Genomic DNA, 15,069 nt, shown 5'->3' with positions numbered 1-15,069 from the left:
TTATATTCAAATTAGACACATTGACATGCGGTTTGAACTGGGATTGGAATTTTCTAGATCATTATAGCAGCTCTTATGCATAGTCGGCTTTATCTAATTCTTGACTCCCCCACTTCTGCCCCTCTACTCTCTGATTTGCTCCCCTTGATAATATATTTCTGATTTGTCAAACTTAATTACTATTTTTGGTTCTCTGTGCCTTAAATATTGAGTCTGTTCTGGTATGGCTATGGTCTGAAGAAGTGGGTCTGTCCCATGAAAGCTCATCACCTAATAAATTATTTTGTTAGTCTTTAAAGTGCTACTGGATTGTAATTTGTAATTGTAATTCACTGTAATTGGCACTCTGCTAAAATCTGCATTCATGAACAGTCTTTTCCAGATTCACACAAGCATACACATATATCACTGGCAAAAGGCAGTGTTTTGGCTTGTGCCTTCATTAGTTTTGGATCATAGTTTTATGAAAGTAAATTACTAGGCATTTTTCTTTGGGAAAGAGCTAATCTGAGGAACAACTATGTGTTCTCAGATTTTCTTCCCCATTCCTATTGACTTACATTATGATATATTTATCACAGACTGTTTATTTAGTAAACCGTTTTCATGGATTATTTCACAAAAATAGCTGTCAATTCTTCTGTAATCCTTTTTGGAATCCCTGGGTCAATGCAAATAATCTGTTTTGTCCCTCAAAAGTGGAAAATACTATAATCCATCATGACTCTGCCTGGAGAAGGCATGAAATGCTAAAGTCTATGAAGAATGTTTCTTGAGTCCATAACCCCTCTCTCGAATAATATCAGCGGGAGGGAGTGAACTTCAGTCACATCCTACTCTTCATATTGTGCTTGATTTTCATTTACTTGGGTGATGCAAATTAAGTCCCACGAGACTTCAAACTCATAGATTGAGAAACACTGATAATTTTGCAACAGTACTTACTACGCCATACAGGGCTGCCTGCAACTATGAACATAGAAGACGAAGACTGGAGGGACTTACATCTATAGATGCTCCCTGAAAATGCCTGCAGTTGCAGGACATTGATCTTGTGGGCTTGCTTCTAATACAATGAGGAGAAGGATTTGGAATTCTAGGCTGTAGACAAGCAGGCAATAAACTGCAATGGTCATTAGCTTCATCTAGCTGAAGAAGAGACTTGGTTTCTTTATGAAGTGGCTCTGTTATCAGACTTACTAGCTGTGTCCATACTTGCATTCCTCTTTCGAAAGAGATATGCAAATGAGGATAATCGAAAATGCGGATGAGGTGCAGATTTACCTGTCTGGCACTTCATTTGAATAATCTTCTTTCGAAAGGGTTTCTTTTGAAAGAAGAAAAGCAGTGTAGATGCAGCTTTTTTGAAAGTAAACCTATCGAAAGTAAACCCCATCTTTGAAAGAACCTTTCTTTCTATTTTGTATTTTTGAAAGAGCCGCATGTTACTTAGGTGTCTGTATCATGTATGTAGGTAAAGTTATAGATTTTAGCTATATATCTGTGTCAGAAAATGTTTCGTGTGCTAAGCTTCACAATAGGAGGTGTGAGCTCAGCCTCAGCCAGGATGAATGGACTATAAACAAGTGCTCAGACATCAAATCCATATCCTAGATGCTTGGGACTTGTCAATGAGATGAAGCCCAATGGTCAAGTGACCTGAACTGAAACAAAGTAGCAGGTCAATATCAGAAATTTGAGACTGTCTCATCGGATTCATCCAATGGCAGTTTGCCACATCAGCCCACCTGACTCAGGTGGGGGCAGACCCTCAAGGGACTACGGGAAGAAGAAAGGGTTTTGGCCCTGAATACACAAGAGAGAACAACAGTGTGGATTTAGCAGTGTCCATCTTAGATCTTTTTTTTTTTGTGGTCTCGAAGGGTCCATGTCCCAACATGTGGACCCCAGTGGCGTTGATCTACAGTGCTCCAATAACTGAATTTATTGAACCCGAAATGAACTTTCAGAGACTTTCCAGAATCAGCAAATAACACCACTGGCCTGCATCAGGAGTTATGACTGATGTATGTAAAGTGTTGCTTTAATGATTCTCCTCCCTAACCCTTTCTTTCTTTTTTATTAATAAATCTTAAGATATTTAGATCTAAAGGACTGGAGAAAATGTTGTTTTGGGTAAGATCCAAGTATATCTTGCCAGGAACTGGGGCTTGCCCTTTTGGGGTCTGGAAGAATCTGTGTGGTGTTCGGTGAAACTGGCTTAAGAGCCCCTCACCTGAATTTGGGGGTTGTTGGTCTGGCCTGGTACAGTGTTTGAGAAGTCTGTGGCTTTGCTTGTGTGGCTTCTGGCTGGCTAAGGGGCTGGCAGAAGTGCTGTGGTAGCTGGTTGAATTTGCCTGAGTGAGAAGGAAATCCCAGCCTTGGGCTGTAAGTAGCCTGGATTTTAAGAAAAGGTACCCTGGATTGATTTCTCTAGCTGTGCCCAGAAACCCCATCCTATCACAGTACACAGAGTTTTTTCTGGCCAGGAATACACTGGGGCATCCACTACTCTTGTGCATCATGCCCCAAGTGCTAGAAGACCAGCACCAAAGGAGTCCTTTAGGCACTGCTGGTGCCTATCCCAGTGGTGGGCACCCCTTTTGAACAGACTGGCTTAGACCTCGTGGGACCCCAGGAGGGGAGCAGTATTGGTCATAAATACATCCAGGTATACTATGCCACCTGTTATGCTGAGACAGCCCCAGTATGGGCTGCGATGGCCCACACTATTGCTGATGAGTTCCTGAAGTTATTCGCTAGGGTCGGATTGCCCAAACAGATATTGACAGACAAGGGAACAAATGTGATCTCAACACTTATGGCAGAGCTATGCCACCTACTGAACATCCATGTCCTCAAAACCTCCATTTACCGGCCTCCGAAGAATGGGCTAGTTGAGCGGTTTAATAGAATTCCCAAGTCAATGCTGCGGAAGTTTGTGAAGAAAGATTCCCAGCTCTGAGATAAGTGGCTGCCAGTCCTGCTCTTTTCCATGAGGAAGTCCCCCAAGCCTCCAGTAGCTTTTCACTCTTTGAGCTGCTCTACAGGCAATGACCCAGGGAGATTTTAAATATCAGGAGAGACCTGGGAGAAGCAGGAGACCCATGCCCAGGGTTCAGTCCACTGCATTTTATAGTTCAGGGAGCGACTCTGGGATTTAGGCAGATTAGCCCATGAAAACTTGTAGCAAGCCCAGGAAACACAAGCGAAACAGTACAACAGATGTGTGAAAGTACAAACCTTCAACTTGGGTGACCAAGTGTTTCTGTTACTGTCATCATCCCAAGCCAAAACTACTGGAAAAGTGGCAGGGCCCCTTTGAAGTAACAAGAAGAGCAGAAATGGAGTAGGGTCTAGAATCAGAGCAACAAGAACAACTACATGAGCTAGTGGCCGAGTTCTCACATTTTCAGTTGGCCAAGCCAGGGGAGCCAAGGCTGGCAAGTCACCACATTGCCACTCATCCCATGACAGAAGGTGAAAATACATCATCTGCTCCCCTGGCAGATGTGGGCCACCTTAAGAGATGAGCTGAATCAGAGGTTAGCAATGGGAATAGTGAAGAAGTCCCAGAGCAAATGAAGCAGTCCAATTGTGTTGGCCTCCAAACGAGATGGGATGGTCAAGTTCTGTGTGGACATCTGTAAAGTAAATGCAACCTCAAGGTTCAATAAGTAGTCTGTGATCTGTGTGGATGAATTGCTAGACCGGTTGGAGCACACAGAGTACATATCCATGCTAATTTTCACAGAGGGATATTGACAGATTCCACTAATCTCATCAGTGAGAGAGAAACTGGTGTTCCCTATGCCTTTCAGACTTTATCAGTTTACAGTGAGACTGTTTGGTTTGCATGGGGCCATGAGAACCAGGGGCTGAATCCACACACTGAGTAAGTGGTGTAGTACATTGATGATATTATTACTTATTGCCAGGGCTGGTCAGAACACTTGCAAAATCTAACCCAGGTGTTATGGGCCCTGCACGACAGTGTCGCTGTCAATTTGGCCAAGTGCCACTTGGGCCAGCAGGAGGTGACCTATTTGGGTTATACAGTCAGCAAAGGAAAGATAGGACCATTAGTAGATAAAGTGCAGCCCTTACAAGAGTACCCCACTCACATGACAAAGAAATAAGTGCATCAGTTCCTGGGACTGGTGGGGTATTACTGCTGGTGTGTTCCAAACTTTGCACCACTAATAGTTTTGACAAAGAACCAGCAACCTCAGAAAGTTGAGTGGACTGAAGAGCATGAGGTCGCCTTCCAGATACTGTGAGATCAGCTGACATGACAGCTGGTACTCACACAACCCAATTTTACAAAGTCCGTCTGTAACCCACACACCTTCGTGTGGTTAACAGACTAAAGCTGTGTCTACACGTGCACGCTACTTCGAAGTAGCGGCACTAACTTCGAAATAGCGCCCGTCGCGGCTACACGCGTCAGGCGCTATTTCAAAGTTAACTTCGACGTTAGGCGGCGAGACGTCGAAGTCGCTAACCTCATGAGGGGATCGGAATAGCGCCCTACTTCGACGTTCAACGTCGAAGTAGGGACCGTGTAGACGATCCGCGTCCCACAACGTCGAAATTGTGGGGTCCTCCATGGCAGCCATCAGCTGGGGGGTTGAGAGACGCTGTCTCTCCAGCCCGTGTGGGGCTCTATGGTCACCGTGTGCAGCAGCCCTTAGCCCAGGGCTTCTGGCTGCTGCTGCTGCAGCAGGGGATTCATGCTGCATGCACAGGGTCTGCAACTCGTTGTCGGCTCTGTGTATCTTGTGCTGTTTAGTGCAAGTGTGTCTGGGAGGGGCCCTTTAAGGGAGCGGCTGGCTGTTGAGTCCGCCCTGTGACCCTGTCTGCAGCTGTGCCTGGCACCCTTATTTCGATGTGTGCTACTGTGGCGCGTAGACATTCCCTCGCTGCACCTATTTCGATGTGGTGCTGCGCAACGTCGATGTTGAACATCAACGTTGGCAGCCCTGGAGGACGTGTAGACGTTATTCATCGAAATAGCCTATTTCGATGTCGCCACATCGAAATAGGCTACTTCGATGTAGGCTTCACGTGTAGATGTAGGCTAACATGGCTACTTCTGTTACTGTCCCATGCAGTGGTACCTAGACCACTTTACAGAGAAGGAGTAAGTATCCTCTACAGGCTAAGCCCTGAGTGAGTGTGCTGTTAGCTCATGATGTAGTGGTGTCTATACTAAGCTCCAGACATCCCAGGTTCAAGTCTACCTCTGGGTAATTACACTTCATCCTCTAGACAGATGCCTTGGTGGTTGGATGGGGGACAGTATTATCCAAGGAAGAAATCACCTCTTTATATGCTTGAGCCCTAAGCTGCTCCTATGAGAGAGCAGTATTCTACTACAGAGAAGGAAGCATTTGTGGTAACATGGACCATCAAGGTTCTCTAGTCTATCTCCTAGGGAGCCCATTTATGGTTGGTACAAACCATGCTCCTTGAAATGGCTGTACATTATGAAGGATATAAATCATGCCGTGGTACCTATCCCACCAGCCCTTCTCTTTTTAGGTGGCACATTGGCCAGGGAGAGCCCACACTAATGCTAACTTTTCTTCTCATTCAGATGACATGGAAGAGACATTTCCCCAGGAGTCCCCCTTAAGGGAGAGTTTGCGTAAGGGGGTGTAACAACCCCACACTGGACTGGCAAGTGTTAACCATGGTTACCTGGCTGAAAAGACCCCACACCCACAGCACTGCTGGGCATGCTCCCACTGGAGACCAGCTAGAGAAGCCTGTGGACCAGCTCAGTCAGTGCTGACTGCTGCTTGGGAAGGAGCCGTAGGAGCTCCTGAGAAAGAAAAGCAGATGGACCATGCCATGGGGACCTGTCAGCAAGGAACTGCCAGAGAAGCGCCCTGTCTGGAGGAGGGCATTGAAGAAACCTGCAATCCTGAGTATGGCGGGAAGTAGCTCAGGGTGTGGAGTTGCCTTCCCCAGGAACTTGGTGTGTTTTGGGTGAGCTAGAGGTAGACCATTCCACCACAGACAGGTCTCTGGGCTGGGACTAGGTGGAGAGGGAGGGCCATGGTCCCCATGCCCCCTCCCCATTAACCCCAAGGGGGACAGAACAGCTGTTGTTACTGATTCAGACTGCTAGGCCACGCCACCTTGCATGAAGGGGCATGGCTATTGACTCTGCCTGGAAGCTGAGCCCCACTGCCCTGAAGGCAGGGAGTGTTGTTACTGACTCTAGGCCTCACTACCCTGCAAGAACAGGGTGTTTTTATTGATTGTGGCTGCTAGTTCAGACTATCTCATAGGGATGAAGTGTGGTTATTAGCCCTTAGTCATTGGAGCTGATACAGAGTCAGGGTGGAGCACCCCTTGAAAGGCCCTAGAACCTAAATGCTTTACCCCTGACAGGGATGGGCATACCCATCCTGTGACAAATGTATTAACAGACTGTGACAAACCTTCTTCTGTAATATGCTCATCTCCAAATTTATATTTAGTTTCCTTTCTTTAACAACAGAAGAAACTCTAGAAAACATTTTTTACGATTACTGAGAGCTTTAAGGGGAACTGCTAGTGTGATTTTTTATTAAAGCTAACTTTTTTTAAAAAGTCCGTCTCTGAAAGATGGCACTGGCAAAGCTGTATATATTAAATTTAAAATAATGTTATAACATTTGGATTTTTAGAATAAGGGTTTTTCTGTTCCCTTTGTTGATATTTGTGGCGTCTTTTAAACAAAGAAAAACAGATAAAGTGATTCAGTGTACAGGAGAACCAATCAAAACTGTCCACACACAAAAAGCTGTCAAACAGAAATGGACAAGCTCTTTTCTCTTCATTAACTTTTTTCATTTAGTCATCTTACCCGTTACTTGTAACTATAATGCTTTCCAACCGAAACATGATTTTCAAGCTGATAAAATTCCTTGACAAAATTATCTGCTCAGACTTAGTCTTTTTCATATAAAATAGAGTAGTTAGGAGCAGATGTGAAATAACTGGATTATTTTCACTGAGATATTTTTATTGCATTGAGTAATTACTTGTAAAATGAAGTGGATTTAGTTTCAAATATTTTTATTGGCACTGTCAAAATAGCAGCATTGATACAACGGCTGCCAGTGCTGTTTTCCAAGGAATTGTGGTTTAATTCCTTTTCTTTTTATTGAAGAACTTTCTTTGGTTTGTGAAATCAGGAATTTTGAAAAGCTCTATGGATAGTTTCAAAAGCACCTAAGCGTTTTACATATCCCCCTATACGACTTTGTAGCTTAATGGAAATTGAAAACACAGTTTGGATGAAGCCCTAGTGATCATCATTGAATTAGTGAGAATTGTTTTCAGGGCTTCTTTCTGGCTTAACTGACTGACCTCAAGATATTACCAGAAACATCTTTGTATGGTGTTAGACCAAACTTCCATGAATGCAGGAAAGAGGGAGGCAGCCAGTGTTCCACATAAACCAAGCATTTGCGTATCCGCCCAGGAGAGATTCACGTGCTGCCCAGCTGATTAGTAGAGCACCAACAGCCACCCACAGTGGGTAGCGTGTGTTTCTATTGGCGGTGCACATCGGCACGTGCCTTGGTGCACAGAACAAAGCATATTCCACCCATAGATGGAAAAAATACAGGAAACACTGGCAGCTCTAGCCTTATTCAGAGTACTCCTTGGCAAACTGGGGGCTGAGGTGGTTGTATGATAAATAAATCAAAGGCACTTGAAAAAGTGGGAGAAAATAGTGAAATTTCTTATGATGTAGGGAGTCAACTGCAATAAAAGCTGTTTGCAAATGTCTTTCTTTTAGAAACCTCTTGCCTTCTGAAATGAGAGGCGAGGACTGACCCTGAACTCCACTGAAGCACAGGATGTTTAAGCTGTTTAGCATCCTGTTTGGTCCCACTAATGCTCTTTGTGCTTCGACAAGATCAGGACCCTAACATAGGCAGGGTAATATAACCCCATTTTATCTAGTGTCCTTCACATAAAAGTACAACACAGCATTAACTATCATGGCACAGTGACCTCTCCTCAGGCTCAGTTTAATTATAACAAAGAGTTTTGTACATTATAGGGCAAAATATGAACAAATTCAGCCCATGAGCACTGAGTTTGGGTTTTGCCAATGGGTGCTTTCCACCTTCCACTTTCATGGTGTGCCATGTGTTGGCATCCCCTGGTGGCTGTTGGGTATGCTCTGTTTTTTCAGTGGATGCTTGAGCCCTGGAACACCTGTGTAATTGGCACCTATGATTCAGCCAGGGGAGAGGAAATAAAGAAGCACAGAGAAGAAGCTAGAGACAGCCATTTAAAAATAGAATTTGGTAGTGTGGAGGAGAAACTTGGAGAACAACAAAGAAAACTGTTAAAAATATCCAGACATTTATCAATAACTGCCTCCAAAAATCCTTTGGATCTACTGGCCACACACCTTCAACAACCAAGACCTGTGGCAACTGACTCCCCAGCTTCCTGCCGAAGAAATCAGGAAGAGAAGTTGGCGATGGATTGGACATTAGAAAGCCAACCACCACCATCACAAGGCAAACCTTAATTTGGAACTCAGAAGGAAAAAGGAAAAGAGGGTGCCCACGAAACACCTGGCATAAAGACCTGAAGGTAGAGGCCAAAAAGACAGGATACACCTGGTCAGAACTGGAAAAGATCACTCAGGACAGAGGATGCTGGTGAATGGTCTTCAATGGCCTGTGCTCCAAGATTGTTAAGAGTAGATGAGGCTTAGTACTACTACTACTGGGTAAGCAATCAGGCAGAGAAGTACAGGAGACATGCTTCAGAGCTATGTGGAAACAGCAGGAAAAGGGAGAGAAAAAAATAAGATCCAAAGACAGGCTGGAGCTAGACCCAATGGGGTTTCAGAAACAAGAACAGATTTCAAATCGATCCTGAAATGTAGAGGGAATTGATGGAGTGCATGCATTTCAGAGAACGCAAACAGCAAAAATCTGTCCAAGGTGGAATTGGAGGGTGGAGGGGGCGCATAGAAAAGGCAGATGAAGCAGTCAGGATCAGAGCAGCAACAGAGGGGAAGTCTAGCCAGGGAAGTACATAGACAGAGTTATAGAGGTGGCATTAAGGCAGATTTGCAGACATGGAAACTGTAAGGAAGAAATAATCCTCCATCTCAAAAATGGCTTTTAGTAATAAAGCACAACATTACCTGCTGACCTAGCTTAATAAGTAGTTCTGCCAACTGTGCTGGAAGGGGGTGAAGTGAAAGCACAATGAGCCAGTTGCCTTCCTAGAGCACCACTTTTAGCACTAATTGGTTCATGAAAAGTGAAAAAAAAATTTCATTACCAATATGTATATTTTCTAAAGGTGTGTCTGTCTGTCAGACAGTCTGTGAGTCTGTTTGTTCAAGAACTCCTCCTAAATGGTAAGAGCTAGGAACACTAACTTAGGTGTGCAGCTTCCTCTTATCACAGGTTAAAGCAAGGTCAGGGTTTGGTCATGCCAGGACAAAGGGATGTACATGGAATATGATTCTTTTGTAACAAATGGAAAGGGAGGTGTGTAAGAGCAAGAACAGCTATACTCACACATGACCACATGGGACAGCAACCACAGGGGATGGTTATATACATGAGTGATCACAAAGTGATAGCAAATGCCCCAGTAATCACTCACTGGCTGGCAAAACAGCTGCTGCCACCCCAACCTGACCCTAGGAGCAACTGCCAGCCACACTGTGGGCCGAATACACTGGGCAGGCTGCAGGGAGTGTCAGCAGCTGGACTGCACGGTCCCCCTGTCACCTCAAGGCTGGTCGCAAGAAAAGCCAGTGACTGTGGTTTGTGGTCTTCCCCCAGCCCCAGGGAACAGCCAGTGGGTGGGATGCTTGTCCCCTCTCTGCCCTGGGCCAGCCTAAGGGGGAGGCCAGCAGGCAGGGTACATGCCCCCAGTCTTCCTCTGGCCAACCCTAAGGAGAAACTGAAGGGCAGGGTGTGTTGGCCTCTCCCCTCATCCCACACCCCGCCCCCCCCTCAGCCAAGACCCAGACCTGGGCAACACTGGGTAATTCTACTAGTACATCAATAACATCAATAATTCTTAAGACTGTGACAAGGTGCCGGAAGCAACACATGGTGGGGTGGGTTCATACAGGGGCTCTGTTCCCAGCTCCATACATGGGATCTCACTGCCAGTCCCTGTTCCGAGGGGCTCTGCTCCTGGCCCTGCTCCTGACTACTGGCATGGAGTTCCATTCCCAGCCCCACACCCAAATGCCAAGGGCGGCATTTCAGATTTTGGTGTGGATGAGAATATCTTCAACTGTTTTTTCAGGGGCTATGTGGACATTTGAAAACTCTAGTTTCTTGGCAGATAATTTAGTAATTAGCTGAGAGGAGTCCTGTATAACAGGAAGAAAACTAAATAAATATTAGATTCACTCGGCTCTAATAATAAAAATATGTTCTGAGACCTTGTGGCAAGTCACTTAAGAAACACTGTTAGGTTTACAATTTTAAGGTATATTTCTTACTTCATTACTGGCCCTCCAGTCAGAGAGAGAGGGAAATCCCGTCAGAACTCCTGGGTTCTATCTCAGCTCTGGGAGGGGAGTGTGGGTGGGGTTGTCTAATGGCTTACAGTGAGAGCAGATCTATCTGGGTTCTGTATAAGAACATCAGGAAGGTCAGACAAGAGCACACCAAAGGTCCGTCTAGCCCAGCATCCTGTCTTCCAGCAGCACCAGCTGCTTCAGAGGGAATGAACAGAACAGGCAATCTTTGAGTGATCCCTCCCCTGTCACCGATTCCCAGCTTCTTGCATACAGAGGCAAGGGATAGTCTTTATGTAGAGCTGGAATCATGTTTTGTAATGTGCATTATTTTTTCTTTTTGAACATTTCTTTTTTACATCAAAGAAACCACTTTATTTACTAGCTAATCAATAAAGAATGCTTGCTACGTTGCTTCTCTTCAAAGCTAAAGTCCAAGGATATTACAAACTAGAAAATGTGAAACGCACTAAGGGGAAAAATATCCCCCATGTGGTGGGGACTGCTTAAAATGCAACCTCCTCCTCTGAGCTGGGATATATTTCCCTTCATAGGACAATCAAAACATTAAATACCAACACTCGCTGTATTAAAACATAGCAATTGCAGTTTCAATTTGGGTCCAGGACATTGTAAAAGTATACTCATGGCCCGTGGTACAAAGGCTTAGAAAGAGTCTCTCTAGTGTACGGATCATTCACCAAGTTGTTATTGCTCCCCCTCCCCCCCGCCAGTTCTGAATAAAGAAAGGAAAAAGAGAGGGACTTGATAGAATGAAGAACTGGGTGTCAGAGCTCCTGGGGTATATTCCTAGGTCTTTGTTACATTGTGTGCCCTCATGACATCACCAAGCTCTGAGCATATTTAAGTTAATTTGCCATATCATTAGCTAGTTCCCCAGATTGGTGAAATCCTTCTGTAACTCTCTGCAGTCTGCTTATCTAATTAATTACTGAACTATCTTGAGTAAATTGTGTATCATTTGCAAATTTTGCCACCTCACTGCTTACCTCTTTTATCAGATGATTTATGAATATGTTGAAAAGCACTGGTGGACACCATTATTTCTCTTTCTCTCTTCATTCTACAAATTTGACACCATTACCTAAGCTTGAAGAAAGACCTTAATCGGCAATTGCATTACAAGGGCAATTTCCCCACCTTTGATGTTCACATTTCTATATCACATGCCATGAATTAGACACACTCAGTTTAATCTGTTTCATTAACTGGTTTTACTAATCAGAGGTAACTTCTTTTTCCTTCTTCTTTTGCCTGTAACATCTACCCTTGATTCTGTTATTTCTGCTCACCTGATGAAGTGGGTTTTACCCATGAAAGCTCATGACCTAATAACTGTGTTAGTCTTTAAGGTGCCAGGATTGCTGGTTGTTTTTAAGTGACAGACTAACATGACTTTTTTTCCTACGGGATCTTTCCTATCTTTTAATTAGTGTCTGACAATGCTTTCAGGAACATCTAATGATCCTTATCAGAGAGGTAGCCCTGTTAGTCTGTAGCTTCGAGAACAAAAAGAAGTCCTGTGGCACCTTATAGACTAACATATTTTGGAGCATAAGCTTTTGTGGGCAAAGACTCGCTTCATCAGATGCAACTTAATGATCCTTAATTTACTTTAATGAGAAGCCTTTTGTTACTGTAATCACCCTGTTTCTGTTTATAAACAACTCCCTGCTGTAAAGACTGTGCTGCTTCTAGCTTCTGAATTCATCCTAGATAACACTCAAGCTGTGTTGCAGTTAAGAGTTCTGTCTGAGGTAAGGGTAGCTAACTGTCCAGAACTAACTCCTTCCAACACACTACAGTGGGGAAGGAGTAGAGCCCTCCTTACTCTCCTTATCTGGCATCCCTGCCACCTGCTGGCCCCAGGCTAAAGGGCCTGGCTGCCAGCCCAGGGCTCCACTCCCAGCCCCACATCCAGTTGCCAGCCCCATACCCTGGCTGCCAGCCCAGGACTCCACTCCCAACCCCACACCCAGCTGCCGGCCCCACATCAGGGTCCTGGCTGCCAGCCCTGGGCTCTATTCCCAGTATTGCACTTAGCTGTTGACCCTGCATGTAGGGTTCCAGCTCCCTGTCCCATGCCGAAGATTCTGCTTCTAGCTCTGAGCCTGGGGCTCTGCACTCACCCCTACCCTTTGGCCCCCTGTCTGTCTCCTTCACTCTCAGAGACATGGCTCAGCCCCAGGCTCCTGCTGGCCTGAAGGGTGTGGACAGGAGTAAGGGGGAGCCCAGAAGCCCAACTATAAAAAGTGTTCTAATGCAGGGGCTTAGCATGCTCAGTAACAGCAGCTGAAGCCATCCCAACTATCGGCAGGTACAGGTCAGCTCTGTAAGGTGCTCTACTGCCTAATAGGATGCATACATGTGGGGTGATTTCTGTTGTCCATAAAACTCATTGTGTTGGATGTGGTATGATAGGGTGAATGTGGTGTGTGCATATATATATATAGTCTTTTCTTGTCTTGTGCTTTTTCAATTCTTCCCTCCCCCTGGCCCTCCCACCCCCACTTGCTGCCCTTCTTTTAATGCTGCCTACAGCAATTTTTGGTGCAGGTGCCTTTCTTGATTGCTGTGAGAATCAAAGGAATACCAGGAACTCACAGAAATCATTTGTCTTGCCATAATAGCAATTGGCAAGATACGACCCAGCTTCTTAGCTGCTTAAAGCCAAGCCTTAGGTCTTAAGTCCGGGGTGTGGATGCTATGTCACAGGTTCAGGCTGCACTGTGATTCTCAAACCTTTTGCCCAATTCTGTCAGTGCCCAACCTCACTCAGCTCCTAAGTTTTCAGGATAAAAGTTCCCGTAGCAGCTATTTTTTCTGGACACACGTACAATTGCTTCCCTCTACATGAATAGAGGCTTACCTCCTGCCTAAAGCCCCAGAGCAAGCCATGAACCAGAGAAAGATGGGGATTTGGCAGCTTGTTTTGAGTGCTCAGAGGCCCATCGAGTGGATTGGGGCCCATTCAGAACTGAGGAGAATGTCGTGGGGGTGGTTACCACCTCATAACTTGTAGCCCAGCGTTTGGAACACTCAGCTGGGCAGGAGAGATCCAGGTTCAATTTCCCCCTCTGGCTGAGGAGGGTAAAGGAGTCTCCTCCTCCTCCTCCTCCTCCAGAATGTGCCCTACCAGAGAACTTTGAGATAGTTTGATTAAACGTACTCTTCCGTGGTTTATATCACACGGAATGAATCATTAGGCCGAGAGTGTGAGAATGGTATTATAACCTGATGCTTTGGTTCCCCACTGTGTGGTGAGAGATCTAGAGCCTAATCCTTCTGTTCCAGTAATTATTTATCTAAAGAGCAATGGCTTCCACAGGAGAGACTGAAGGAGCCCCCCACGTCAGAATATGCCTAAGCTCAGTGATTGGAGAGGTCAGAGATGCCTGTTCAAAACGTTTTCCCACATTCAGACACAGGTGGAACTGGAGCCAGATCGCCCACATAGCTGATAAGTGCATTAAACATGGGGCTAGACAGGGTGAGGTGGGATCCGCCTCTGATTTGACTGAGCTGCCTGACAAAGGGGCTCTCTGCTGGGCATTGCTAAAGTTTGGATATCCCTGTACCTGCCTGGTCCCGAACCAGGGAGTTTGTCGGATAGGGGCAGGTCCATGCTGGCCCTTCTGCTGCCAGCCTCTGGACTTGGGGTCTGATCCTGGATGCCACATTACCGCACCCAGGCTCCAGGTACCCCAGCCCCTGAGCTCTGGCCCCAGCCGCTGTGCTACCTAACCTCAGCCCAAGGGCTCTACTTCCTGCTACCAACACTGACCACCAGAGTCTCCACCTACTGGGCTCTTCTCCTCTCCACAGGCTCCCTGCCACTAGACTCAGCTGGGCTCTGGTCCCCAGCTGGCCACTGAGTTCCACTGCCACCACTACACGCCAGCACCGGGGCTTTGTTCCCAGCCCACCGCTCTGGCTCTGCAACATCCGTGGTCCTGTTGCACCAGTTCTTCTCCGAGTACTCCAACCTCAGAACACGCTCAGTGTCACCAGTGATGCTGGACCACAGGTGCCTCCCTTCAGCCTGGATTTAGGTGCCTATCTCTATGTGGGTGGTGTCTTAGTGCACCCCCCTCCTGTTGTCATTTCCCATTGGCTAGTTTAGCTAACTAGCCATTGCCTAGCATGCTGGTTTTTGTAGATTAAATCTATCTCCATGCATTGCATAGGAGTCTGTGCACATAACTCAGGCTTTGTGGATTGCATTATTGTGCCAGTTGCTTCCAAGGTGTCTAAGGCTATGTCTACACTACAGCATAAAGTTGGTTTTAAGGCAGTTAGTTCGATTTTACAATGTGACTGTCTTCACTGCAAATACCTTTAGGTTGATTTTTTTTTTTTGGGGGGGGGGAGCATTAAGGTTGACATTCTTACATCGACCATGCAAGTTGGTACAACACTAAGTTCAAATTCAAAAGGTCAGATTAATGCTAATGTGGAAACAGCATTACTTTAAATAGATTTTATTGGCCTCCAGAGGTGTGTCACAGGTATCCCACAATGCCCCATAG

The sequence above is a fragment of the Carettochelys insculpta genome, chromosome 13, assembly GCF_033958435.1.
Source record: "Carettochelys insculpta isolate YL-2023 chromosome 13, ASM3395843v1, whole genome shotgun sequence".
Lineage (NCBI taxonomy): Eukaryota > Metazoa > Chordata > Testudines > Carettochelyidae > Carettochelys > Carettochelys insculpta.
Note: the sequence above shows the minus strand (reverse complement) of the source record.